The sequence below is a fragment of the Neophocaena asiaeorientalis genome, unplaced genomic scaffold (genome assembly GCF_003031525.2).
Source record: "Neophocaena asiaeorientalis asiaeorientalis breed wild unplaced genomic scaffold, Neophocaena_asiaeorientalis_V1.1 scaffold114, whole genome shotgun sequence".
Taxonomy (NCBI): Eukaryota; Metazoa; Chordata; class Mammalia; order Artiodactyla; family Phocoenidae; genus Neophocaena; species Neophocaena asiaeorientalis.
In genome coordinates this window covers 12,098,959-12,112,722 of record NW_020173116.1, presented here as the reverse complement: position 1 = coordinate 12,112,722, position 13,764 = coordinate 12,098,959, and the positions used below count along the sequence as shown (strand labels likewise).

The 13,764-nt window shown below is 39.2% G+C and overlaps 1 protein-coding gene across 1 annotated transcript in view; it reads right to left on the bottom strand.

Moving 5' to 3' along the window:
• IL18RAP (interleukin 18 receptor accessory protein) overlaps window positions 1-6,114 on the bottom strand; it is a 36,294-nt gene extending 30,180 nt beyond the window's left edge. The window contains exon 1 of the mRNA XM_024743868.1: window positions 5,602-6,114. The gene's annotated coding sequence lies outside the window, so the exon portion shown is untranslated. The remainder of the gene's footprint in view (window positions 1-5,601) is intronic.
• Between the last annotated feature and the right edge of the window lie 7,650 nt (window positions 6,115-13,764).

Here is a 13,764-nt window from a genome sequence, read left to right as displayed (position 1 = left end):
GAAACAATAATTTATTGATACAGACAGGGAAATAAATTTAAACTCTGAAATCACCAAGATTTTCTGGTACCTCTTTATTAAAACAAAGATTCAAAATATAACATATAATTGAGAACCCCACTGTTCCTTTGATAGAACAAATAAAATCACTTAATAAGAACCCTAGGACACTCTGAGACCACTCTGGTCAGAAAGAGCTTTATCTAGAAAGCAACTTGGTTAAGCTTAGATATCACCCATCTTCAAGAGGCTGATATTCTAACAAAGAGAAGGCTGATTCTTCTGAGCATATGAATGCTCCAGGGCTGCTTCTACACATAACTAGAGGATAACATAAAATACAAAAGAAGACTACATTTGCTTTGGGATGAAGGCAAAATGAGTGTTTCCCTGTGGTGGAAGAGAGAAGAGGGAATTAGCATTTATAACTAGGAATGAACCAAAAAAAAATATCTGCCCTGGGTCACGAATCTGCCTAGGATTCCAAGAGGATATGAGGCTTTTTACAACCCTGTTTCAACACAGGTCATAGGGAACAGCTGAACGATATTCCGGGCACATGAAGCTCCAGGCTTACAGAGTCATGTGAGAGCAACACAGTGATAAGAATAAAGGCAGGATAAAGTCATACTAAGTTCACAGACACCCCAAAACACACCACTGGCTGCGCACCAGAAGGACAAGATCCAGCCCCAGCCCCCAGAACACAGGCACCAGTCCCCTCCACCAAGAAGCCTACAAAAGCTACTGAACCAACCTCACCCACTGGGTGTCTGTGACAGGGGCAGACACTTAAAATAATGGGAACTCTAAACCTGCAGCCTGGGAAACGGAGACCCCAAACACAGTAAATTAAACAAAATGACAAGACAGAGAAACATGCAGCAGATGAAGAAGCAAGGTAAAAACCCACCAGACCAAACACATGAAGAGGAAATAGGCAGTCTCCCTGGAAAAGAATTCAGAGTAATGATAGTAAAGATGATCCAAAATCTCAGAAATAGAATGGAGAAAATACAAGAAACATTTAACAAGGACCTAGAAGAACTAAAGAGCAAACAATGGTGAAGAACACAATAAATGAAATGAAAACTTCTCTAGAAGGAATCAATAGCAGAATAATTGAAGCAGAAGAACAGATGAGTGACCTGGAAAATAAAACAGTGGAAATAACTGCTGCAGAACAGAATAAAGAAAAAAGAATGAAAAGAATTGAGGAGAGTCTCAGAGACCTCTGGGACAACATGGAATGCACCAACATTCAAATTGTAGGGGTCCCAGAAGAAGAGAAAAAGAAAGGGTCTGAGGAAATATTTGAAAAGATTATAGTCAAAAATTTCCCTAACATGGGAAAGGAAATAGTCAATCAAGTCCAGGAAGTGCAGAGAGTCCCATACAGGATAAATACAAGGAGAAACACAACAAGACACATATTAATCAAACTATCAAAAATTAAATACAAAGAAAAAAATACTAAAAGCAGCAAGGGAAAAGCAACAAATAACATGCAAGGGAATCCTCATAAAGTTAACAGCTGATCTTTCAGCAGAAACTCTGCAAGCCAGAAGGGACTGGCAGGATATATTTAAAGTGATGAAAGGGAAAAACCTACAACAAAGATTACTCTACCCAGCAAGGATCTCATTCAGATTCAACAGAGAAATTAAAAGCTTTAAAGACAAACAAAAGTTAAGAGAATTCAGCAGCACCAAACCAGCTTTACAACAAATGCTAAAGGAACTTCTCTAGGCAGGAAACACAAGAGAAAGAAAAGACCTAGAAAAACAAACCCAAGACAATTAAGAAAATGGTAAGAGGAACATACATACCGATACATACCTTAAATGTAAATGGTTAAATGCTCCAACCAAAAGACACAGACTGGTTGAATGGATACAAAAACAAGACCTGTATATATGCTGTCTACAAGAGACCCACTTCAGACCTAGGGGCACATCCAGACTGAAAGTGAGGGAATGGAAAAAGATATTCCATGCACATGGAAATCAAAAGAAAGATGAAGTAGCAATACTCATATCAGACAAAATAGACTTCAAAATAAAGACTATTACAAGAGACAAAGAAGGCCACTACATAATGATAAAAGGATCAATCCAAGAAGAAGATATAACAATTGTAAATATTTATGCACCGAATACAGGAGCACCTCAATACATAAGGCAAATGCTAACAGCCATAAAAGGGGAAATCAACAGTAACACAATAATAGTCGGGGACTTTAACACCCCACTTTCACCAGTGGACAAATCATCCAAAATGAAAACAAATAAGGAAACACAGCTTTAAATGACACATTAGACCAGATGGACTTAATTGGTATTTATAGGATATTTCATCCAAAAACAACAGAATACAGTTTCTTCTCAAGTGCTCATGGGACATTCTCCAGGATAGATCATATCTTGGGTCACAAATCAAGCTGTGGTAAATTTAAGAAAATTGAAATCGTACCAAGTATCTTTTCTGACCACAACGCTATGAGACTAGGTATCAATTACAGGAAAAAAATGTGAAAAATACAAACACATGGAGGCTAAACAATATGCTACTAAATAACCAAGAGATCACTGAAGAAATCAAGGAGGAAATCAAAAAATACCTAGAAACAAATGACAATGAAAACACGATGACCCAAAACCTATGGGATGCAGCAAAAGCAGTTCTAAGAGGGAAGTTTAGAGTAATGCAATCCTACCTCAAGAAACAAGAAAAATCTCAAATGAACAATCTAACCTTACACCTAAAGCAACTAGAGAAAGAAGAACAAAAAATACCCAAGGTTAGCAGAAGGAAAGAAATCATAAAGACCAGGTCAGAAATAAATGAACAAGAAATGAAGGAAACAATAGCAAAGATCAATAAAACTAAAAGCTGGTTCTTTGAGAAGATAAACAAAGTTGAGAAATCATTAGCCAGACTCATCAAGAAAAAAAGGGAGAAAACTCAAATCAACAGAGTTAGAAATGAAAAAGAAGTTAGCAAACAGAATCCAACAGCACATTAAAAGGATCATACATCATGATCAAGTGGGGTTTATCTCAGTATTGCAAGGATTCTTCAATATATGTAAATCAATCAATGTGATACACCATGTTAACAAACTGAAGGATAAAAACCATATGATAATCTCAATAGATGCAGAAAAAGCTTTCAACAAAATTCAACATCTATTTATGATAAAAACTTGCCATTAAATGGGCATGGAGGGAAGCTATCTCAAGATATTAAAGACCACATATGAGAAACCCATAGCCAACATCGTTCTCAATGGTGAAAAACTGAACACATTTCCTGCATGATCAGGAACAAGACAAGGGTGCCCACTCTCATCACTATTATTCTCAAAACTATTATAGTTTTGGCCATGGCAATCAGAGAAGAAAAAGAAATAAAAGGAATCCAAATCAGAAAAGAAGAAGTAAAACTGTCACTGTTTGCAGATGACATGATACTATACATAGAGAATCCTAAAGATGCTACCAGAAAACTAGTAGAGCTAATCAATGAATTTGGTAAAGTAGCAGGATACAAAATTAACGCACAGAAATCTCTAGCATTCCTACACACAAACAATGAAAAATTTGAAAGAGAAATTAAGGAAACACTCCCATTTACCACTGCAACAAAAAGAATAAAATACCTAGGAATAAACCTACCTAAGGAGGCAAAAGATCTATATGAAGAAAACCGTAAGACACTGATGAAAGAAAAGACGATACAAACAGATGGAGAGATATACCATGTTCTTGATTGGAAGAATCAACATTGTGAAAATGACTCTACTACCCAAAGCAATCTACAGATTCAATGCAATCCCTATCAAACTACCAATGGCATTTTTCACAGAACTAGAACAAAAAATTTCACAATTTGTATGGAAACACAAAAGATCCCGAATAGCCAAAGCAATCTTGGGAAAGAAAAACAGAGCTGGAGAAATCAGACTCCCTGACTTCAGACTATACTACAAAACTACAGTAATCAAGACAGTATGGTACAGGTGCAAAAACAGAAACATAGATCAATGGAACAGGATAGAAAGCCCAGAGATAAACCCATGCACATATGGTCACCTTATCTTTGATAAAGGAGGCAAGAATATATAATGGAGAAAAGATAGCCTCTTCAATAAGTGGTGCTGGGAAAACTGCACACTTTTACATATTCTTATGTAAAAGAATAAAATTAGAAGACTCCCTAACACCATACACAAAAATAAACTCAAAATGGATTAAAGACTGAAATGTAAGACCAGACACTATCAAACTCTTAGAGGAAAACATAGGCAGAACACTCCGTGACATAAATTACAACAAGATCCTTTTTGACCCACTTCCTAGAGAAATGGAAATAAAAACAAAAGTAAACAAATGGGACCTAGTGAAACTTAAAAGCTTTTACACAGCAAAGGAAAACATAAACAAAACAAAAAGACAACCCTCAGAATGGGAGAAAATATTTGCAAATGAAGCAACTGACAAAGGATTAATCTCCAAAATTTACAAGCAGCACATGCAGCTCAATATTCAAAAAACAAACAACCCAATCCAAAACTGGGCAGAAGACCTAAAAAGACATTTCTCCAAGGAAGATATACAGATTGCCAACAAACACATGAAAGGATGCTCAAAATCACTAATCATTAGAGAAATGAAAATCAAACCTACAATGAGATATCACCTCAAACCGGTCAGAATGGCCATCATCAAAAAGTCCACAAACAATAAATGCTGGGGAGGGTGTGGAGAAAAGGGAACCCTCTTGCACTGTTGGTGGGAATGTAAATTGATACAGCTACTATGGAGAACAGTATGGAGATTCCTTAAAAAACTACAAATAGAACTACCATATGACCCAGCAAACCCACTACTGGGCATATACCCTGAGAAAACCATAATTTAAAAAGAGTCATGTACCACAATGTTCACTGAAGCTCTATTTACAATAGCCAGGACATGGAAGCAACCTAAGTGTCCATCAACAGATGAATGGATAAAGAATTTGTGGCACATATATACAATGGAATATTACTCAGCCATAAAAAGAAATGAAATGAAATTGTATGCTGAAGTGTACATATGGAATCTAAAAAGAAAATGGTCCTGATGAACCTAGGGGCAGGACAGGAATAAAGATGTAGACGTAGAGAATGCACTTGAGGACACGGGGAGGGGGAAGGGTAAGCCTGCACGAAGTGAGAGAATAGCACTGACTTATATACACTACCAAATGTAAAATAGATAGCTAGTGGGAAGCAGCTGCATGGCACAGGGAAATCAGTTCAGTGCCTCTGTGAGCACCTAGAGGGGTGGGATACGGAGGGTGGGAGGGAGATGCAAGTGGGGGGGCCTATGGGGATATACATATGCACATAGCTGATTCATTTTGTTATATAGCAGAAACTAACACAACATTGTAAAGCAACTATACTCCATAAAGATGTTTTAAAAAATAAATAAAATCCATGGAAGATGAATGATAAAAAAAAAGGAATAAAGGCAAGAGAGCTGGGAAGAGATGTGGCTAAGATGGAAGGAAAAGGCTAAACGTAAGGGGTTGTCTATGACCAGTATTCAATACCTATTGATTTGAACTGGATTCAAGTGAGTTGGGGTGTGGGAGCTATCCTTCTGAAGCTTCAGAGATCCTGATGCAGACCTTGAAGTTGAGTCTAAAGTTGTTTAGAGAGGTGATTCCTAAAGCCAGTTTGATCACTTTAATCGAGTTTGCAGGAGACAGAATACCCTCCTACAGGTATTGTGGGGATAGTCTCCAAAAATGGCTGCCATCAGTTCCTCTGGTCCTTCACGTGCATTGTTGTGCATGTCGAGAGGTGGAGTCTATTGTTCCTGTTCTTGAATCTAGGTTGAATTTGTGACTTGCTTTGACCAACAAAATGCAGTGGAAGTGCCCATCTGGATCTAGTTTTTTAAAGGTCTTCAGCTTTCTCTTGGAGGCCAGATACAATATTTCTTGTCCAAATGTTCTGAGATCACCTTGCTGTAAGGAAGCTCAAGTAGCTGTAAAAGCTAGTTGTAAAAACATGAGGAGAGAGAGAGAGTGAGCTGTCTGGTCATACTCCAGTTGCTCCAACCATCTTAGTCTACACATGTGAGTGAAGAATATATGTTCCAGCCCCAGCAGACACCATATGGAGCAGAAAAATGGTCCAAGGGAGTCCAATCTAGATTGCAGAATTGTGAGAAATAACAAACTGTCAATGTTTAAGCAACTAAGTTTTGGGGTGATTTGTTAGATAGCAATAAATAACTGAAACATATTACCGTTGGATAAATGAATTCTATTTCACTTGGAGTAAATTGCTGGGAGAAATAAAAATGAATCTATTCTGTGCATTCATGGTTCCAAGCATTTTATATGTGTCTATTATTGTATCAGAAACATGATACAAGGATAAACAAAATACACACGCTCTACACTCAAAGAGTTCATATTTGGGGGAAAAGGTAAATAATTACAGTGGACAGTAATAAGTTTAATCTAACAAACATTTGCTAACCATCTACTATAGGCAAGATCTCTTTCTGGTAACTGTGAACAGTTAGTCTGGTCAAAGAGGGACTGGACCTCTGAAGATCATTTCTTAGATGGTAAATGCTAAATAGAGGTATGCACAGTGGACCATAGGAGACAGGCTCTTAGCCAAACTACAGACTTGGGGCTGTCTCCCAGAGGGATTTCTCTGAATTTTAGTTAATTTTTTTTCTAACCTCATTTGTAGATGGTTAAATCGATCATTTGTCATATCTTCAAACTCTTCCCTGGACTTTCTTACCCCTTTCTCACCATTGCTATTTGACTCTCTCCCAAGGACATTGTTTCCCTAACAGCCCACTTAAATTGCGGTTGTTTTCTCTCCCAGACCCCTTGAGCCACTGATTTCCAGCCATTATACTCCCTCCTCCCTAAAAATCCCCAGCTTTGAATAGCATGTCCTCACCCTGTAATACCACCCCTTACTCACCTTGTTGAGGTTGTCCCCAAACCCCTGGTCACACTGCTGCATTTGTTACTAAACAGAACTTGGGTCTACATGCAGCAAAGCCAGTCTACTTATACCAGGTTGTGGTGAAGGAAAGAACAGCATTCATTGCAGGGTACCAAGCAAGAAGAACAGGCAGCTTGTGCTCCAAAGACCTGAATTCCCTGGTGGCTATCAGGGAAGTGTTTTTAAGGACAAAGTGAAGGGAGAGAGTCTCAGGGTATGAGATCAGCTCGTGTACAATTCTCTGATTAGCTGACAGTGAGGTAACAGGGTCATGCTTTGGAAATCTCAATCGTCAACCTTCTGGTTCCAAAGTGTCTGAGGTCCCCATGCTGGTGGTCAGCTTGCAGTTAACTTTCTCCACCTGGTGGGGGCTTTAGTATCTGCAAAATAACTAGCCCTTGAGGAAGAACTAAAAGTCCTTGACCTAATTTTATGGCTAAACTATTATTATTTTGTCTTGCTTGACTGCTTTCCTTTGTTTTTGCATTTTCTTGCTTCTCTGATTAAATTTGCTCTTTGGAACTCAGGGAAAGCCTAGGAAGATAAAGCTCTACCAACAAGAGGTGGAGGACACAGGAGTCTGTTCCTAGTAAAGCCCTGCAGGGTTCCTCTCAGTTTCACATTCTCTGAAGAGTTTAGCCCCCCCCCCCCACTTATTCTTATACTCACCAGAACCCTCCCTGTTTTGATTCTTGGTAATTTTAGTATTCACATAGATGATCCATGGAACACCCTGGTCTCTCGATTCTTTAACTTCCTTCTCTTCCAAATGTCTTGACTTCCACACCTACTCAGGCATTTATTCCTACACCTGCCATTACTAGTATTTGACATGCCTCAATAAACTCCATTTCAAGCATCCTATCATCTTACTCCCTGAAACACTCCGATATCAATTCATTTGTGACAGTCACGTGGTCACAGAAGAAACTTATATTGCTCTAACCAAATCTTCAATGACACCCTCTATACACGCATTTTCCAACTTAAGTTTTATTGTCGTGCATTATTATCAGTCACTTACCTATACCTTTAGTTCACTTGACACTCTCTTATTTTATTGCATTAGCTTAAAAATTACTAACTCTCTTCCTTAGTTGAACATACACAACTGAACATGGCTGGAGGAAACACACAGGCATGCTGACTGGTCTCCATAACCTGAGGGAGACACTAAACTTGTTAGCAGCCATGCTATATTTCTCTACTTCACTATCTTATTTTCCTAGAAAACAACTTCATATTTCTTCCTTTCTTCTAAAGTTGCCCCCCTCATCCTCATTCTCAGCTGATGACTGAGAAACTTGCAGTAAACAGATCAGCAAACAGAAAAGAACTTCTTTAAGCTCCGTCAAAAGCATCTACTCACCTACTTTTGCAGGCGTTAGTAAGGGACATATGTAAAGCGGCTGCTAAGGAGCTATTATAGAGAACACAGGTCCAGGGTAGAACTTCCTGACTGAATATGAAACATGGGAGAAAGAGAATTAATATAGGTGACCCTCAGTTTCCTGCTTGGAAGAAAATGGTTCTACCATTTTCATCAGGTAGAATATGGGTTCGTAAAACCAAAACAGAGGTACAGGCTTTGGGAAACTAGAATCGATTCAGTATAAATAGTTGAGTTTTAGATGTTATGTATGTTTCTAGATAAAGTTACCCAAGGTAGAGCTGAATGTGTGACTCTAGAGCTCAGAAAACAGACCACAGATGGGAAGAGGGATTTTTTCCTCTTTAGGTTTGCTAAAGCAATGGGCAAGGATAATATGCGGCATGAGAAGGAAAGAAGATTCCAGAAAGGGACCCTGGAAAATTTTAAGGGAGGGGTGGCATGGAACAGAGAAAGAGAAACCACCAAACAGTATGAAAAGGGAATATGAAAATGGGGCTATGAAAACCAGGAGGGAATCTTTTCACAAATCCAAGGAGGTTTCGGAAGAAAACTGGGGTGACTAGTGTTGACTACAACATAGAAGTCAAGTGAGGTTGAAGAGTTTCCATTAGAGCTGGGGATCCAGAGCCTGCAGACGTCCTGGACTGCAGAGTATGGGAGATATTGCAGCAAATGGACCAGGGATTAATGAGAAAGCAAAGCATAGCCTGCCTGACTTTGAACAAAGTTTTAGATATAATCTGTTGACTTCCTAACAATGAAAGGTGTGATTTACTCCCCAACACCACCACTACCACAAACACATTTTCCCTCCTATCCTGCCTCCAAATATAGTTATACCATAATTTTAGTTAAATAAATGTTGAATATTTACACCATTGTTACAGGTAAATACTATTTATGGCTGAGCCATATAATGCTATTTGACTACATCTCTTTTCGTATACCAACTTTTGTTTCACTAGAAGCTAATAATTATTTTTCTTCATTTGATTAAATTTCTCTATATTTATCATTAACTCATTCCTCAACTTTCCACTAGAAATGTAAATGACCTCTCAATGCGTTAACCACACTGGGAAATCTGTCTTCTTCCTGAAAACGGTCTATCTGGAACTTGCTCTCAATTGCCATCCTGGGATTTCCATTTACCGTCAGCCTGGAGAAACTTTTTACCACTCTCCTAAGTTGGATCCCTTATTTCTGAGGCTTCTTAGAGGATGTTCTCTTTTTTGGAGAAGGACCTCTTCCAGTAGACCTCAGACACAAGGTACATGGGAAGTAAATATCTTGAGGGCTTACATGTCTGAAAATCTCTATTTTGTCCTCATATTGGAGAATAATTGTTTGAGTATAAGACTGCAGGGAGCACATCACTTTTCCTTCCAAGTTTGGAAGTGATTCTCTGTTTTGCTGGGAAATTGGTAGCCCTTTCAATCTAGAAACTCATGTCCTTCAATTTTGAGATATTTCAATTGCCTTAGTGTATATATGTAAAAAACAAATTAGAAGATCACCAAAGAGAAGACACCATTTTAATAGCAAAATAGCCCAAACTTAACATGAAATATCCAAAATCTCTATGAGTAAAACTATAAAACAATCCTGAATGAACCAAATGCATATTTGAACAAGTGGAGGGACATCCTATGTCCTTGGCTAGGAAGACGCAATCTCAAAAATAAGTTGATCCTCCTTATATTAATTTAAAAATTTAATGTGAACTCAATAAAATGTCATCAGTTTTTTTTTTTTTTTCCTGGAGTTAAGCATACTAATTACAAAGTTCATTTGGAAGAAGAAAACATGCACGAAAAGTCAGGAAATCACTGAAAAATAGGACCTTTGGGGTGAGGTTAGGGACATAGCCCCTACAAGATATTAAAATATGTTTTAAAGTCTCTGCAACTGATACAGTGTGGTATTACCACATGAATAGCAAGTTGACCAATAGAATAGACTAGATAGTCCAGAAATAGATCTAATAGGAAATGGAAATTGAGTATAAGTTAGAAGGGGCATCTCAAATCAGTGGGTAAAAGTAAAAACGTAGTATTGTGGTAAATGGACTGTCATCTGAAAAATGATTCAATGGATTCATTCCTTGCACTGCACACCAGTACAAATTCCAAATGGATTGAAGATTTAAATTTTAAAAATTAATCTATATGAGTATTGGAAATATGGGTGAATTCCTCTATAATCAGGGAATGGGTAAATATCAAAAGCAAAGTTAAAAACACAAGGGACAAAGGGAAAGAAAAATATTTGCAACTTACATCACAATGTCTCAGTTCTAATATGTAAAGACCTTTCAACAACAGGGATGAAGAAGATCAACATCGCTACAACATCGCTAGCGCTCCTTACATTGCTGATGGGAATGGAAAATGATATTACCCCTACGAAAAGGAATATGGCAATATCCAGCAAAATTACATATACATTGCCCTCTGACCCATGTATTCTACATTTGGAATCTATCCCCCAAATAATCTTGAAAAATGTGAAAAGATGCACGCATAAGGGGACTTCCCTGGCGCTCCAGTGGTTAAGACTCTACACTTCCATTGCAGGGAGCACAGGTTTGATCACTGGTCAGGGAAATAAGATCCCACATGCCCGCGGCGTGGCCAAAAAGAAAGAAAGAAAAAAAAGATGCATGCATAAGACAACATAATTCTTCACAACATAATCTGTAATAGCAAAAGACTGGAAACGTCTGAGATTGGCTGTATAAACTATAGTATAACCAAGCCACACAACGGTGTACCACGTAACTGTAAGAATGAGAAACAGCTCCATATACAGTTAGGGAGTGATCTCTGGAATATATTGAGTGGGAAAAGCAAGGTGGAAAAATTGTAGTTAATACGCTACGATTTATCTGTAAGACGTGGGGAGATTAAATATGTATTCCTATTTAATTATATTACAAAACAGAAGGGTAAATCAACATCACTTTTTGAAAGGTTTACCTGTGGGGAAGGGGAGAACAAGAAGGGTAGAAGATGGACTTCTCTGCACATACCTTATTTTGCAGATATGCTCTCAGAAGAACGTAAATATTTTGCATTATTATAAAACAAAATACAATTTAAGCAGCAATTCCTAAAAAAGCACAGTAAAAGAAAAAAAAATCTAACTGTATACTGAGTCAGCAAAACTACATCAAGAGGAATCATTTCACATGACTTTAGAACACACCGACTTGACTTTACATTCTAATGGGAGGTTCTCAAGGCATAAAACAGCCCCCCCAAAATCTTGAACTGTTTTTAGTCAACAAAATATTGATGGCGTTGTTAGTATGAACATCCTTCTGAGGCTATTGTGTACATTGTGGGATAAAGCAAATGAATAAGTAAGTTGCTGCTGGTGGACTCAGTTGGGTGAACAGAAGCAGTTGGGTTGAGCTCTCAGCAGCTCCACAGCTAGCCTGCAGGACGGTCTGAGCTGACATCTGCAGCAGAATCTTCATGATTCCAGAGATTTCTTCCTGCCTGTAGCAGGATCAGTAGCTCTTGGCAGCCCAGTGTTTTTCTGGGTGACTTTGGACTATATTCTTGGAAGAATAGACTAGAGTCTATTTCTTCCCCTTTCTAAACAATTCTATAACCATTTCTGTTTAAACTAGCCAGGGAGGATTACGTTCATTACATCTAAACCATGGCCTATTCAGAGGTGTTTGATTTTTGCCAAATAAAATTGTTATGTGGAATCTCAACATAAAAATGGGTAAGAGCAGCGCTACTCCTGTTGGAAGTACTGATATTTGGAAGGAATGGGAGGTGGGGAGAGGGCTGGGACCAGGCACACATGCGCCCACTGCCCGGGATGGTCGCTAAGGCACCTCTGAAGAGACCTGGGACTCCTGAAACCCAATTTGAAAGTCGATTTTAACATGCCCACCATGAATGATTAAACTTGCACATCGAGTTGTAGCAATTGTTTAAATGGGGTATCACGTTCCCCGGATGGTATGTGCAACCACAAGGTAGGCTGCAAAGAGATGAAAGCAGGTTTTCACAAGCCTCTCACAGAAAAGTAGGCATTGGTCTCAGCACTCCCAGGCTGGACTCTGCGATCACTATCAGTGGGGCCTGCAGGTGGGGCTGAAGCTCTCAGTGTCCTGCCCACAGTGCACACAGCCCGTTTCCTGTTAGAGTCGTGGCCTGGCCACGACTTCTTGGCTCCTGACCCCGTTTCTCAGAGTAGCTTCTGCTCAGAAAGATGGCTTCCCCCAAACCCCGGCTCTCCTCCCTCAGAGGTGTACTCGCGCCAGGTTGATGAGCTATTTCCTCTGAGTATTTAAAGCTATGATTCAACTCGGTTTTGCCCGTGTCCCCGGTTCAGACAAGCATGTTGATGGCTGCAAGGAGGTGCACCCACTCTGAGCCTTGCTGACACTCCTCCGCAGCCAGCTGGTCAACCACTCAGCATCAACTCAGGATGAGCTCCTAGTACCTCTCAGGGCTCTTAACTCCCCCTACCTCAGCAGATGCCACAGTCACGTGTACACTTCCATCCTGTGGAGGATTTGAGTGCTATTCTCCCTCCATCCTTACCCTAGTAGCCTAGAAGAGCCCTCATACTCTTTTAACCTCCTGAGAGCCAGTCCTAAGCAGCCCTGCTTCCTCTCTGCAAGACTGTTCTAGACCCTCCTAGTACAAGGTGCCTCCCCAGGAAAGTGCCTACAGCCTCCCACAACTTACCTCATCTCCCTGCAACAGGCAATTCCAGAGAGGAGACGGCACCCCTCTCTGCCCCAGCCTGGGCACACTAGCTAATTGCATACCCAGGTCAAGTCCCTGGACTGACCGTGTCTCAGGTTCCTGGGTTTAGAATATGTGGGTAATAAGGTCTCTCTCTGCTTTACGAGAGTATAACTCAAATTTAATAAATGTTTCCAGCATATAATAGACATACATGGGTTGTTTCTTTATACATCTTAGACAGCTGGTTATTCACTGATTCTCTGAAATGGACTCCACAGTGTAAGGACATTTGAAGTCATAGAAGAGAATGACATTATTCTGTCAATAAAAGTTAGGTACTGGTCCTGATTGGAAATGCTTGGCATTTAAATTTTAAAATATGCACATGAGTTAACCGGCACGTGAAGACCTAATATTTGTGCTGGAATTGGGTGGCCTTGTGAGAGGGAATGGAATTCTTCTTTTGCTCCTGGATGTATTTTAAAGAAGGTAGGTACAAAGTAATTTGACAAAAGAAAAGATAGACCTAAGCATTCATTTTGAATGACCCATATCTCATTTTAAAAGGTGGGAATCTATGTTGAGACTGAGGGATTGAAATTTTTTTTTTTTTTTTTTTTTTT